Here is a 13,097-nt window from a genome sequence, read left to right as displayed (position 1 = left end):
TTTCACAGAAACTGCACAACAGCGTAACAACCTTCGCTGATACGAAAGCTGTGCGGTGTGATGGGACGTTGTAAGCTGTCGGTAACGGGTTGAGAATTACTCGGTGAAAATTAGTGCGATTCTCTACAGGTTTTGCGCTAATTATGAGAGATAACTATCAGCGATAGTTCCAACTTCGTTAATCTGATTTGTTTGTTAGACGAAGATGTCGGATAATGATGAATAAGGGGAAAGGCTACTGCTCTGCAGGAAGTTGTGGACTTCTTGCGCTAAGAAAGCCAAAGATCCGTTCCTACTAGCATGAAGTATACACTGATAAGCCAAGACATTATGGTCTCTGTCCACTGCGACGTTGGATGCCTTCTGGTGGCGTTAGGGTCGCGTGACGCGGTAACAAAAATATGTAAGCGGAGTGATACGTATTTCCTTAGTCGTACAGCACTTGCACAGTGTATCTTAAATACCGTAAAAGAGGAAGCGGGATGGAATCATGGTTGGTAGTCACACTTTATAATTAAGTTATTTTATTGGCATTACGCCTTTAAAAAAATTATTTGAGAATTACAAATTGTGAACGAGCCACTAGATAAAACTTTGCAAATACAATTAGAAACCAACGTACTCAGTACTCTAACAATTTCAAATTAAGAAAAGGGGCTTACAGACAAACTTGAGAACTTCAAACTCCCATGTAGGACTTCCCTCAAAATCGATATAATGAGACAATTACAGGTAAAGGGTGACGCTTCAGCACTAATGCCAAACTAAGATGCCATTACAAACATGATGGAATCATTTAGTTAAAAAGTAACTGCAACAGAGACAGTGAGCTTAAAAAAATAAATGTTTACGTATTCAGACGTGTTAATAAAAAAATTACTAGAAAAAGCTGCACAAGGAACTCAGCGGATGCTATGCAGTTTAAAGATTAGCCAGTTGCCAGTCAGTAATATTGAAGACAACAAGTTCATATACAAACAGGTTACATACAAAAAATATATCAACCAGCTTAACCCGCCTTGACGGAAGGAAGAAAAATACTAAACTTTGGAAGGGCATATGTGATCAACTCTGGTAGTGGCCAGGTTCTTAAACACTGCCAGGCCTAGATATCGGATGACATTTCACTCCCCGCCACAATTAAAAGTTTCAGCCCGAATCACCAAGACATTCCAATAACTCTGAAACATAGAAACTCTGGGCAGAGCCTTTGGCTCAATTACAAATAGACGACAGTATTAATAGAGTGCAGACTTTAAAAACAGCAACATAAAATCATTTGATTGCAAGAGACACAAAAAAACTTCTGAGTAAATTTTCAAATAACGGCCACTATTTAACTAGGCCAAGAAAGTCTCCCGTAATAATAAAGATCAAAATCTCTGAGTGCGTCGGTGAACAAACAATTACGACGACTTACTCCATATCAGGTACACAATACGAGGGATCGGTTTCCACCGCTTCACCGCTTCCCTTCAAATTTTGTTCCCAGCGAAGTCACAGAATTTGTATCTCCAAGCTGCCCATGTCGGCAAAACGTCCAACCAATTTCACGCCAGAACGTGTAACGGTATTCACACTCGTTCGGCAGCCGTTGACGTATCCCCGGTGAATGACACGAGATCTCGAGGGTTCCCGTCGAAGGCTAACAACCAACTCGCTTCGTCTGCGTAGCCGCAAGAGAAGCCACGCGAAAAGCAAAGATAGCTTACCTCAACCACAATCGATCTCAACGATACATGAACAAAATAAAACTGGCGCCAGCTCGCCACGGCTCACGGAGCAGACGCAGACAGGAGATCACTCTAGCGAAAATATGGGCTGAAAATGAGGATATCCATTGAGATACGGATTCTGACAAATTGGAGATTATTATTACGCAGAGCCTGTGAAGGAGTATCTCGTAACGGCAAAGCTGGTCGAATATTCATGTGCTACTGTCGTACGGAACGGTGAAACTACCACTAGGCGCTAAATGATTGGACGTCCGCGACTCTTGACAGAACGTGGGGCTCGGAAGCTCGTCTGCTCTGCAAAATAGGATAGATGGTGATCTGTGACATCTCTGCCGAAAGAGCACAATGCTGGTACACGTACAAAGTTTCGGACCACACCTTTCGTTGTGGTACAGTGTTGAACATGGAGCTGCTCAGCAGACCACTCCTACGTGTTAACATGTTGACCCAACGACATCGTCACTTACGACTGCAGTGGGAACGAGACCATCGAGATTCACCCGTCGATCAACGGAAACGTGTCGGCTCTTCGGTTGAGTGACATTTTTGCTACACTGGGCCGACGGTAGTCTCCACAAACGCTGTCATCGAGGTGAACGGCGGTTCGAAACGTGCAGCGCGCCATGGACGCAGGTTAGTGGGAGCAGCATTATGGTATGGGTGACATTCTCCTGTGTTTGGATGAGGCCTGTAACAGTAATCGAAGACACACTGACAACTGCGTATCACCTGCATCCCTTCACTCTTGATGTCTTCCCTTACTGCGATGGCAACTTTCAGCAGTATAACTGTCCGTATTTCGAGGCCAGAACCGCGTTACTGCGGTTTGAGGAGCATTATAATGAACTGACGTTGATGTCTTGGGATCGAATTCGGCTAATGTATGGGTCGCTAACGGGAGTCATCAACGCGTACGCCAATCAACGGACCATTGTTTGCATGAATTACGTGACTTGTAGATGGACATCTAAGGCCACATACCTCCACAACCTACCAACAAACTGTCAGATTCTTGATAAGCAGAATCACTGATGTATTTTGTTCCAGAGACGAAGAAACAAGCTGTTAAGCAGGTGGTCATAATGTTTTGGTTGATCAGCGTAATTCAAGCTCCGTGAGAACGACGAAAGGCAGTTAAATGTGGCTCAGATCTTACAAAAAGTCTTTGGACTACAGAGTAGAGAAAGGTACTGGGTACACAAATTTAAGTGGGAATAGTGCCACATGTAAAACAATAATAATAGTATTTTATATACCATTCTTTATTTTTATTGTTCACGAAGACTCGGCACAACGTTTGAGCATGCGATGTTTAATTATTATTAAATAACATTTTCGTTCTTCTACAAGTCCAGACCGTTTCATAAATAATTTCTTCAGTCTTAATGAATTCCAACTAGATAAGCTTAATTATGCAGCCTGAAACAGTGACGACTTTAGACCATTAATTGTGCATGCACCACCTGATGGTGGAATCGGACTAAAACATGGGTAAACTTCGTCTTCCTCAACAGAAGGAAAAGCAAACAAGAAAGTAAGGAGAAACTTATCTATGAGTTTACGTAGTCTTAGATCGAGACTAATCAGTGGATTATTACTTAATATATTATTGAAAAATTAGAATTATTCGCAATAGAAGGAGGAAAACAAAAACATGCGACATCTTACAAAACGTAAGAAAACTACTATCGGTTCACGGATCATAATTATGCTGATAGCACAATAAAATTAGAATTGTGACAAAAGTCAGTTTTCAAATGAACTTCGAGTGTGTTCAAATGTTCAGGTGTGTGTGAATTCCTAAGGGACCAAACTGCTGAGGTCATCGGTCCCTAGCTTTACTCACTACTTAAAATAATTTACGCTACACACCCATGCTCGAGGGAGGACTCGAACTCCCGGAGGCAGGGGCCACGCAGTCCGTGACATGGCACCTCTAACCGCGCGGCCACTTCGCGCGGCAAAACTACGACTTAAATGACTACAACATACAAGTTATTCCAATGTAGGTAATGCTCTAGTATCTACGGACGACGTAAGAAAGAAGATGAATTAAAGTTTGCTGAAATGTGTAAAATCAGATAATAGCAGGCGGCTAAAATTAATATCACTGATATAGCACAGCTTTTGCTTTAGAATTTGTTTATCATTATGTATAGCTTTCATTAAATAATCATAAAACGAGCAAATTATTACTAAATGAATATACCTTCGGATGAGTACTATCGCGAGATTATTAGTGAGTGTATATGTCAATACAAAATGGTATAAAATATTCAAAATTCTGAGGAAAGCAGCTTAAGATATGGAGAAAGACTGGTAACATACAATATGTACTTATGCTCATTTGTAAAATATGCACATATATAAAAATATGAGGAAGAATTACACAACGAGTTGAATGTAATGGACAATGTAGAGCGAAGACTATGCAGTGAGAGTAAGTCGAAGAAAGACAAAAGTAATGGAGAGTAGCAGCAACGGGATTAGCGATAAATTTAATTGAGAACCGTGATGTACTCGAGGCGAAGGAATTCTTTTACATGGAAGCAAGATAACACATGATGGACGAAACAAGGAATAAAAATGTATGGGTATGGGCACAGTTAAACAGGGAATTCTGGCCAGAAGTCTGCTGGTGTAAAACATCGACCTTTATCGGAGGAAGAAATTTCTAATAATACACATTTGGAGTATATGGTTTTTGTGGTGGTGACTGCTTGAAAACCGTAAAATAAAATCAAAGCGATTCAGATGTGATGCTACAGAAAATTTGGTGGACTGGTAGGGCTAGAAATCAGAAGTTACTTCACCGAATCAGTGACAACAGGAACATGTGTTATCAAGAAATAAGTTAAAGGATACTGGAGGCTGGCTGAAAAATGTACGTCAAGACAGAGATTCGAATATTTAGAACAAACAATTGAGGACTTTGGGTGCTAGTGTTGCTCTTAGATGAAGAGGTAAGCATGGGTGCAATTCGTAGAGAACCGCATCAAAACAGACAGAAGCCTGTCAGAAGCACTGTATATCATCATTTAATTGCATATTAGGCTAAGGGAGCACAAACAGAACACTACAACGACTACGCACTCTTCAGAGTCATCTAGACAATGTAAATACATGCTGTCCTCTTCATAAGGATCTGAAGCGATGCAATAGCAACCTGTCTCCGCTAAGACCTTTTCTCTGACTGCTATACGTATTACGTAAGTTGTCCTCAACAGTCAAGAGACTTTGTAGGGGGATGGGGAACTCACTTTTGGTAATATCTCAACCTGTTATCGTAGTATTCCTACAGACTCAAAAGGTGATACAGAAACACCAATAGATCCTGCAGTATGTTTCTATTAGTGTTCAAGAGTCCAAGATACACCAACTGTTCCGTTTGGGGAATACACACTAACAAGGGAACCTCCACATCGCACCCCCCTCAGATTTAGTCATAAGTTGGCGCAGTGGATAGGCCATGATAAACTGAACACAGATCAATTGAGAAAACAGGAAGAAGTTGTGTGGAACCGTGAAAAAATAAGCAAAATATACAAACTGAGTAGTCCATGGGCGACATAGGCAACATCATGGACACAGTCAGCTCAGGAGCGCCGTGGTCCCGTGGTAGAGTGAGCAGCTGCAAAAGGAGAGGTCCTTGGTTCAAGACTTCCCTTGAGTGAAAATTTTACTTCCTTTATTTTTGCATAGTTATTATCTGTCCGTTCGTTCATTAACGTCTCTGTTCACTGTAATAAGTTTAGTGTCTGTGTTTTGCGACCGCATCGCAAAACCGTGCGATTAGTAGACGAAAGGACGTGCCTCTCCAATGGGAACCGAAAACATTTGATCGCAAGGTCATAGGCCAACCGATTCCTCCACAGGAAAACACATCTGATATATTCTATACGACACTGGTGACGGCATGTGCGTCACATGACAGGAATATGTTGTCGACCCACCTAACTTGTACACTTGGCGAATGGGTAAAAAGATTCTTATACCTTGCCCGATTTAGGTTTTCTTGTGAATGTGATAATCACTCCCAAAAAAGTGATGAAAACATAAGAGTTTGTCACATAAACTGAAAATAAAAAATTAAACTTTTTACTCGATGGAAGATTTGAACCTAGGACCTTTCGTTCCGCAGCTGCTCACGTTACCACGAGACCACGGCACTCCTGCGTTTCCAATGTCCTTGATGTTGCCTACGTTCCGATGAACTACTGAGTTTGTATATTTTGTTTATTTTTTTCACAGTTCCACACAACTTCTTCCTGTTTTCTCAATTGATCTGTGTTCAGTTTTTCAAGGCCTATCCACTGTGCCAACTTTAACTAAATCGGAGGGGGGTGCGATGGGGAGGTTCCCTTGTAAGTGTAGAGCAACTGTTAGAGTACCAAGTGAGGTAGCACAATTTCTAAGTCACAGTACTGTGTTTTACCTGGAGCGCTTAAAGCGACTACTAGTCATTTTGAAAAGATCACAACCAGTATCCATCCGTATCCTTATACTTATCCTTATCCAGTCAGGGTGTGCACTTTGTTTCCAGTAATGTCCTCGTAGACAGGACGTTCAGCCGTTCTACACAGACCATCCCCCATGTGATCACATGCACACCCAACGACATCGTCAATTACGACTGCAGTGAGCACGGGACCATCGGGATTCGACCGTCGATCAATGTAAACCTTGTCCGCTATTCGTGTGAATCACATTTTTCTTACACTAGGTCGATGGTGGTCTCCACAAACGCCGTCATCGATGTTACGACTCAGCGCCCGCGGCCCACCTGTCTGGCACGTTTGTGTGGTCTATCGGCAGAACATTAGTAGAAGTGACGCAGTCTTATGACTATGTGAAAATGGAAATGAAATCCCATGCTTCTTTACAGAGCGTAGGGGAACGATGCGGGAGACCCGCACCGCCTACTGTAGTACTAACATTTTAAGTTTGACAAGGCCAATATCTGGCATGTATTAATTTTATATCGTGACATTTCAGAAGAAGGCTACATTATTATAGCCGAAACCTAGGAAAAGTTAACATAATTACGTTTTGTAGTTGCTGACTCTGCTGCACCATGTTAAAAATATTCACAAGGTACATCCGTATGCGGCAGTAGATACCTTTCCCCATGACATTCTATAAATATCGCTTTGGGCTGAAAGGATATGATAATAATGAATGGTAGATTTGGCAGAGGCAAGACTGAGATTCGTTGGGAGAAACATCAGGAAGTTTATTTCATCCAAAAAGGAGGTCGTTTACGAAGACCTCGTTCGACCAATACAGGGCTATTACAAATGATTGAAGCGATTTAATAAATTCACTGTAGCCCCATTCATTGACATATGGTCACGACACACTACAGATACGTAGAAAAACTCATAAAGTTTTGTTCGGCTGAAGCCGCACTTCAGGTTTCTGCAGCCAGAGCGCTCGAGAGCGCAGTGAGACAAAATGGCGACAGGAGCCGAGAAAGCGTATGTCGTGCTTGAAATGCACTCACATCAGTCAGTCATAACAGTGCAACGACACTTCAGGACGAAGTTCAACAAAGATCCACCAACTGGTAACTCCATTCGGCTATGGTATGCGCAGTTTAAAGCTTCTGGATGCCTCTGTAAGGGGAAATCAACGGGTCGGCCTGCAGTGAGCGAAGAAACGGTTGAACGCGTGCGGGCAAGTTTCACGCGTAGCCCGCGGAAGTCGACGAATAAAGCAAGCAGGGAGCTAAACGTACCACAGCCGACGGTTTGGAAAATCTTACGGAAAAGGCTAAAGCAGAAGCCTTACCGTTTACAATTGCTACAAGCCCTGACACCCGATGACAAAGTCAAACGCTTTGAATTTTCGGCGCGGTGGAGATCATGATCAGCAATTCATGTCATGGCCTCCACGCTCTCCCGACTTAACCCCATGCGATTTGTTTCTGTGGGGTTATGTGAAAGATTCAGTGTTTAAATCTCCTCTACCAAGAAACGTGCCAGCACTGCGAGCTCGCATGAATGATGCTTTCTAACTCATTGATGGGGACATGCTGCGCCGAGTGTGGAAGGAACTTGATTATCGGCTTGATGTCTGCCGAATCACTAAAGGGGCACATATCGAACATTTGTGAATGCCTAAAAAGCTTTTTGAGTTTTTGCATGTGTGTGCAAAGCATTGTGAAAATATTTCAAATAACAAATTTATTGTAGAGCTGTGAAATCGCTTCAATCATTTGTAATAACCCTGTACTTTAATACTGCTAGTCAGCCAGGGATCCGTACCACATAGGAGTGATAGAGAAAACAGAGAAGATACTAATAAGAGCAGCGAGTTTCTTTACAGGTTCGTTTAACAAGAGCGAAAGCGCCACGGAGGTGCTCAGCCAACTCCAATGGCAGATGTTGCAAGAGAGGCGTTCTGTATCATGATATGGTTTACTGCTCAAGTTGCGGGATCACACATTACGTGGAGAGTCATCCAATAGACTGCTTCCTCCTATGTATTATCGCGAAACGATCACGAAGGTAAAATTAGAGAGATTCGAGGCCACACGGAGGCCCACCGGTAATCGTTCTACCCGCGAACCATTCACGATTCACGACTGGAACAGGAATGGTAAGGGGGGGGGGGAGACAGTAGTAACAGCGCTGCTACCTGAAGTACCTTCCGTCATACGCCGTAAGCTGGCTCGCGGAATATAAATGTATATGAAGAAATTATGCCAAGGTGTTTTTTTTTTTTTTATAAATGCAGCCGAATGTGGTGACAGCTATTTGAAACAATACATATGTAAAAGTAATTCTTCCCTTCTTTTTTTGTCATCACATGCTAATAAACAGTGGTATAATCAACTTGCGGAAATAATATGTGGACTGAATGACACTCGCTACGGTCGCAGGTTCGAATCCGGCCTCGGGCATGGATGTTTGTGATGTCCTTAGGTTAGTTAGGTTTAACTAGTTCTACGTTCTAGGGGACTAATGACCTCGGCAGTTGAGTCCCATAGTGCTCAGAGCCATTTGAACCATTTGAACTGAATGACACTGAAGCGCCGAAGAAACTGGTATAGGCATACGTATTCAAATACAGAGGTATGTAAACAGGCAGAATACGGTGCTGCGGTCGACAACGCCTATACAAGACAACAAGTGTCTAGTGCAGCTGTTAGATCGGTTACTGCTACTACAATGGAAGGTTACCAAGATTTAAGTGAGTTTGAATACGTTGTTACAGTCAGCGCATGAGCGATTGGACGCAGCATCGCCGTGGTAGCGATGAAATGGCGATTTTTCCGTTCGACCATTTCACAAGTGTACCGTGAATACCAGGAATCCGGTAAAACATCAAATCTCCGACATCGCTGCGGGTGGAAAAGGTCCTGCAAGAATGGGACCAACGACGACTGAAGATAATCGTTCAACGTGACAGAAGTGTAACTCTTCCGCAAATTGCTGAAGATTTCAATGCTGGGCCATCAGCAAGTGTCAGCGTGCGAACCATGCAACAAAACGTCTTCGATACGGCCTTTCGGAACCGAAGGCCCATTCATGTACCATTGATGACAGCACGACACAAAGCCTTACGTCTCGCTTGGGCCCGTAAACACCGACATTGGACTGTTGATGCATGAAAACATGTTGCCTGGTCGGAAGAGTCTCGTTTCAAATTGTATCGAGCAGATGGACGTTTACGGGTATGGAGACAACGTCATAAATCCATGGACCCTGCGTGTCAGCAGGCGACTGTTCTAGCTGGTGGAGGCTCTTTAATGGTGTGGGGCGTGTACAGTTAGAGTGATATGGGACCCCTGATACGTCTAGATACGACTCTGACAGGTGACACGTACGTAAACATCCTGTCTGATCACCTGCATCCATTCATGTCCATTGTGCATTCTGATGGACTTGAGCTATTCCAGCAGGACAATGTGACACATCCATAATTGCTGCAGAGTGGCTCAAAGAACACTCTTCTAAGTTTAAACACTTCCGTTGGCCACCAGACTCCCAAGAATGAACATTACTGGGCATATCTGAGATGCCTTGCAACGTGCTGTTCAGAAATGATCTCCACCCCGTCAATTCGACCCAGAAATGCTTTAGACATAAGTCGAGTCCATGCCACGTAGTGTTGTGGCACTTCTGCGTGGTCGCAGGGTCCTTACACGACACTAGGCAGGTGTACGAGTTTCTTTGGTTCTTCAGTGTAGTTCTGTGAACGTTGCCACCTCTTCAATATTTATTTTCAAGAGCTAACAGTTTCATATAGGAAAAGAATTCTATTAGGAAATGAAACACTAAATGTCGTACCTACTAATAATTTGTGCTGTTTGGGCAGCAGAATAGTTGACCATGGCTGAAGTAGAGAGACTGCGAAATGTAGAGCGGCATAGCAACATAAGAGTTTTTCGAAAAGGAGAAAATTTTTAATTTCGAAGATAAATTTAAAGTTTAGGAACTACTTTCGAAAACTGGAGCATAGATTTGTACAAAGGTGAATCGCGGACGATAAACAGTTCACACAAGGAAAGAATCGAAATTTTTGAAATATAGTGCCACAGAAAAATGTCGAGGTACTTAATCGAACTGGGGAGGAAAGAAATGTATACTAAAGAAATTCGTTTATAATAAACATTCCAGGCATCAAGAAGTACTTCATTTGGTAACGGAGGAAACTGGAAAGGGAGGACCAAGACTTGTTTTCTGCAACCACGTTCAAGTGGAGATCGATTGCAATAGTTATGCATAGATAAACGATCCTGGTGAGAGCTGTATCAAACCAGACGTCGGACTGAAGGTCACAACAACATTTTTAATGAAAATGTAGATTTATTCTTATACAGGAAGCATTACGCTGCAAATGACGTTAATCTGGATTGGTTCAAAAATGGTTCAAATGGCTCTGAGCACTATGGGACTTAATGTCTGAGGTCCTCAGTCCCCTAGAACTTAGAACTATTTAAACCTAACTAACCTAAGGACATCACACACACCCATGCCCGAGGCAGGATTCGAACCTGCGACCGTAGCGGTCGCGCGGTTCCAGACTGTAGGGCCTAGAACCACTCGGCCACCCCGGCCGGCCACACCGAGTGGTTACAAGTAAACTGACCTCGTTATGCGTGATGTAGTGCCTTCTGTATACATTAAAGTGATATTCATTAATTGGTGCGCTTGCGGAAAGTGCTGAATTTAAAAAAAAGTAGCAGCCTTGCACTGCGGGAACATCGCAGACAGAAACAGCTGTGGAGATACCCCATTGAATAAATGTGCTAAACTACACTCCTGGAAATTGAAATAAGAACACCGTGAATTCATTGTCCCAGGAAGGGGAAACTTTATTGACACATTCCTGGGGTCAGATACATCACATGATCACACTGACAGAACCACAGGCACATAGACACAGGCAACAGAGCATGCACAATGTCGGCACTAGTACAGTGTATATCCACCTTTCGCAGTAATGCAGGCTGCTATTCTCCCATGGAGACGATCGTAGAGATGCTGGATGTAGTCCTGTGGAACGTCTTGCCATGCCATTTCCACCTGGCGCCTCAGTTGGACCAGCGTTCGTGCTGGACGTGCAGACCGCGTGAGACGACGCTTCATCCAGTCCCAAACATGCTCAATGGGGGACAGATCCGGAGATCTTGCTGGCCAGGGTAGTTGACTTACACCTTCTAGAGCACGTTGGGTGGCACGCGATACATGCGGACGTGCATTGTCCTGTTGGAACAGCAAGTTCCCTTGCCGGTCTAGGAATGGTAGAACGATGGGTTCGATGACGGTTTGGATGTACCGTGCACTATTCAATGTCCCCTCGACGATCACCAGTGGTGTACGGCCAGTGTAGGAGATCGCTCCCCACACCATGATGCCGGGTGTTGGCCCTGTGTGCCTCGGTCGTATGCAGTCCCGATTGTGGCGCGAACCTGCACGGCGCCAAACACGCATACGACCATCATTGGCACCAAGGCAGAAGCGACTCTCATCGCTGAAGACGACACGTCTCCATTCGTCCCTCCATTCACGCCTGTCGCGACACCACTGGAGACGGGCTGCACGATGTTGGGGCGTGAGCGGAAGACGGCCTAACGGTGTGCGGGACCGTAGCCCAGCTTCATGGAGACGGTTGCGAATGGTCCTCGCCGATACCCCAGGAGCAACAGTGTCCCTAATTTGCTGGGAAGTGGCGGTGCGGTCCCCTACGGCACTGCGTAGGATCCTACGGTCTTGGCGTGCATCCGTGCGTCGCTGCGGTCCGGTCCCAGGTCGACGGGTACGTGCACCTTCCGCCGACCACTGGCGACAACATCGATGTACTGTGGAGACCTCACGCCCCACGTGTTGAGCAATTCGGCGGTACGTCCACCCGGCCTCCCGCATGCCCACTATACGCCCTCGCTCAAAGTCCGTTAACTGTACATACGGTTCACGTCCACGCTGTCGCGGCATGCTACCAGTGTTAAAGACTGCGATGGAGCTCCGTATACCTCGGCAAACTGGCTGACACTGACGGCGGCGGTGCACAAATTCTGCGCAGCTAGCGCCATTCGACGGCCAACACCGCGGTTCCTGGTGTGTCCGCTGTGCCGTGCGTGTGATCATTGCTTGTACAGCCCTCTCGCAGTGTCCGGAGCAAGTATGGTGGGTCTGACACACCGGTGTCAATGTGTTCTTTTTTCCATTTCCAGGAGTGTATATGATGAAGGATTCTGAAGAAACTGGTCAATTAGGCAGTGCAGTAGGGAGAGGGAGACGGCTCATTCACATGAAAGTCGTTGCTGTTGCTATAGCTGTCACCCACTGTACAAAACCTGCCTCGAATTCTGCAGCCAATCCTCGAGCTGTGTCAAAGGTACCGTCTCCCTCCTTGTCAACAGTGCAAAAGATTTTGCGGCGCATTTTACACTGGTGTCCCTAGAAGATTCTGAATGTGCACCAAATGAAGCCCAAAGACAGCCTACAACACCGTGACTTTGTCCTTTGTTTTTATTTGCACACATATAAATGGATGAAATGTGGCCGGGGCAGAATCTTTGGACGTACAAGGCACATTCCACTATGCACGGTTCCATGGATGCTCAGAAATATCGGCCGGCCGAAGTGGCCGCGCGGTTCTGGCGCTGCAGTCTGGAACCGCGAGACCGCTACGGTCGCAGGTTCGAATCCTGCCTCGGGCATGGATGTGTGTGCTGTCCTTAGGTTAGTTAGGTTTAACTAGTTCTAAGTTCTAGGAGACTAATGACCTCAGCAGTTGAGTCCCATAGTGCTCAGAGCCATTTGAACCATCAGAAATACCGCGTTGGGGACTCTACTCCACCATATGTTGTGCATGGACATCCACTGCACCCAGTTGATATGACTGTGGTGT

At 44.7% G+C, this 13,097-nt stretch overlaps 1 protein-coding gene across 1 annotated transcript in view; it reads right to left on the bottom strand.

Moving 5' to 3' along the window:
- The window catches only part of LOC126235516 (uncharacterized), a 40,575-nt gene that overhangs the window by 3,927 nt on the left and 23,551 nt on the right, over positions 1-13,097 (bottom strand). The window lies entirely within an intron of this gene.

The sequence above is a fragment of the Schistocerca nitens genome, chromosome 2 (assembly GCF_023898315.1).
Source record: "Schistocerca nitens isolate TAMUIC-IGC-003100 chromosome 2, iqSchNite1.1, whole genome shotgun sequence".
NCBI lineage: Eukaryota > Metazoa > Arthropoda > Insecta > Orthoptera > Acrididae > Schistocerca > Schistocerca nitens.
This window is presented reverse-complemented; position numbering and strand designations above follow the sequence as displayed.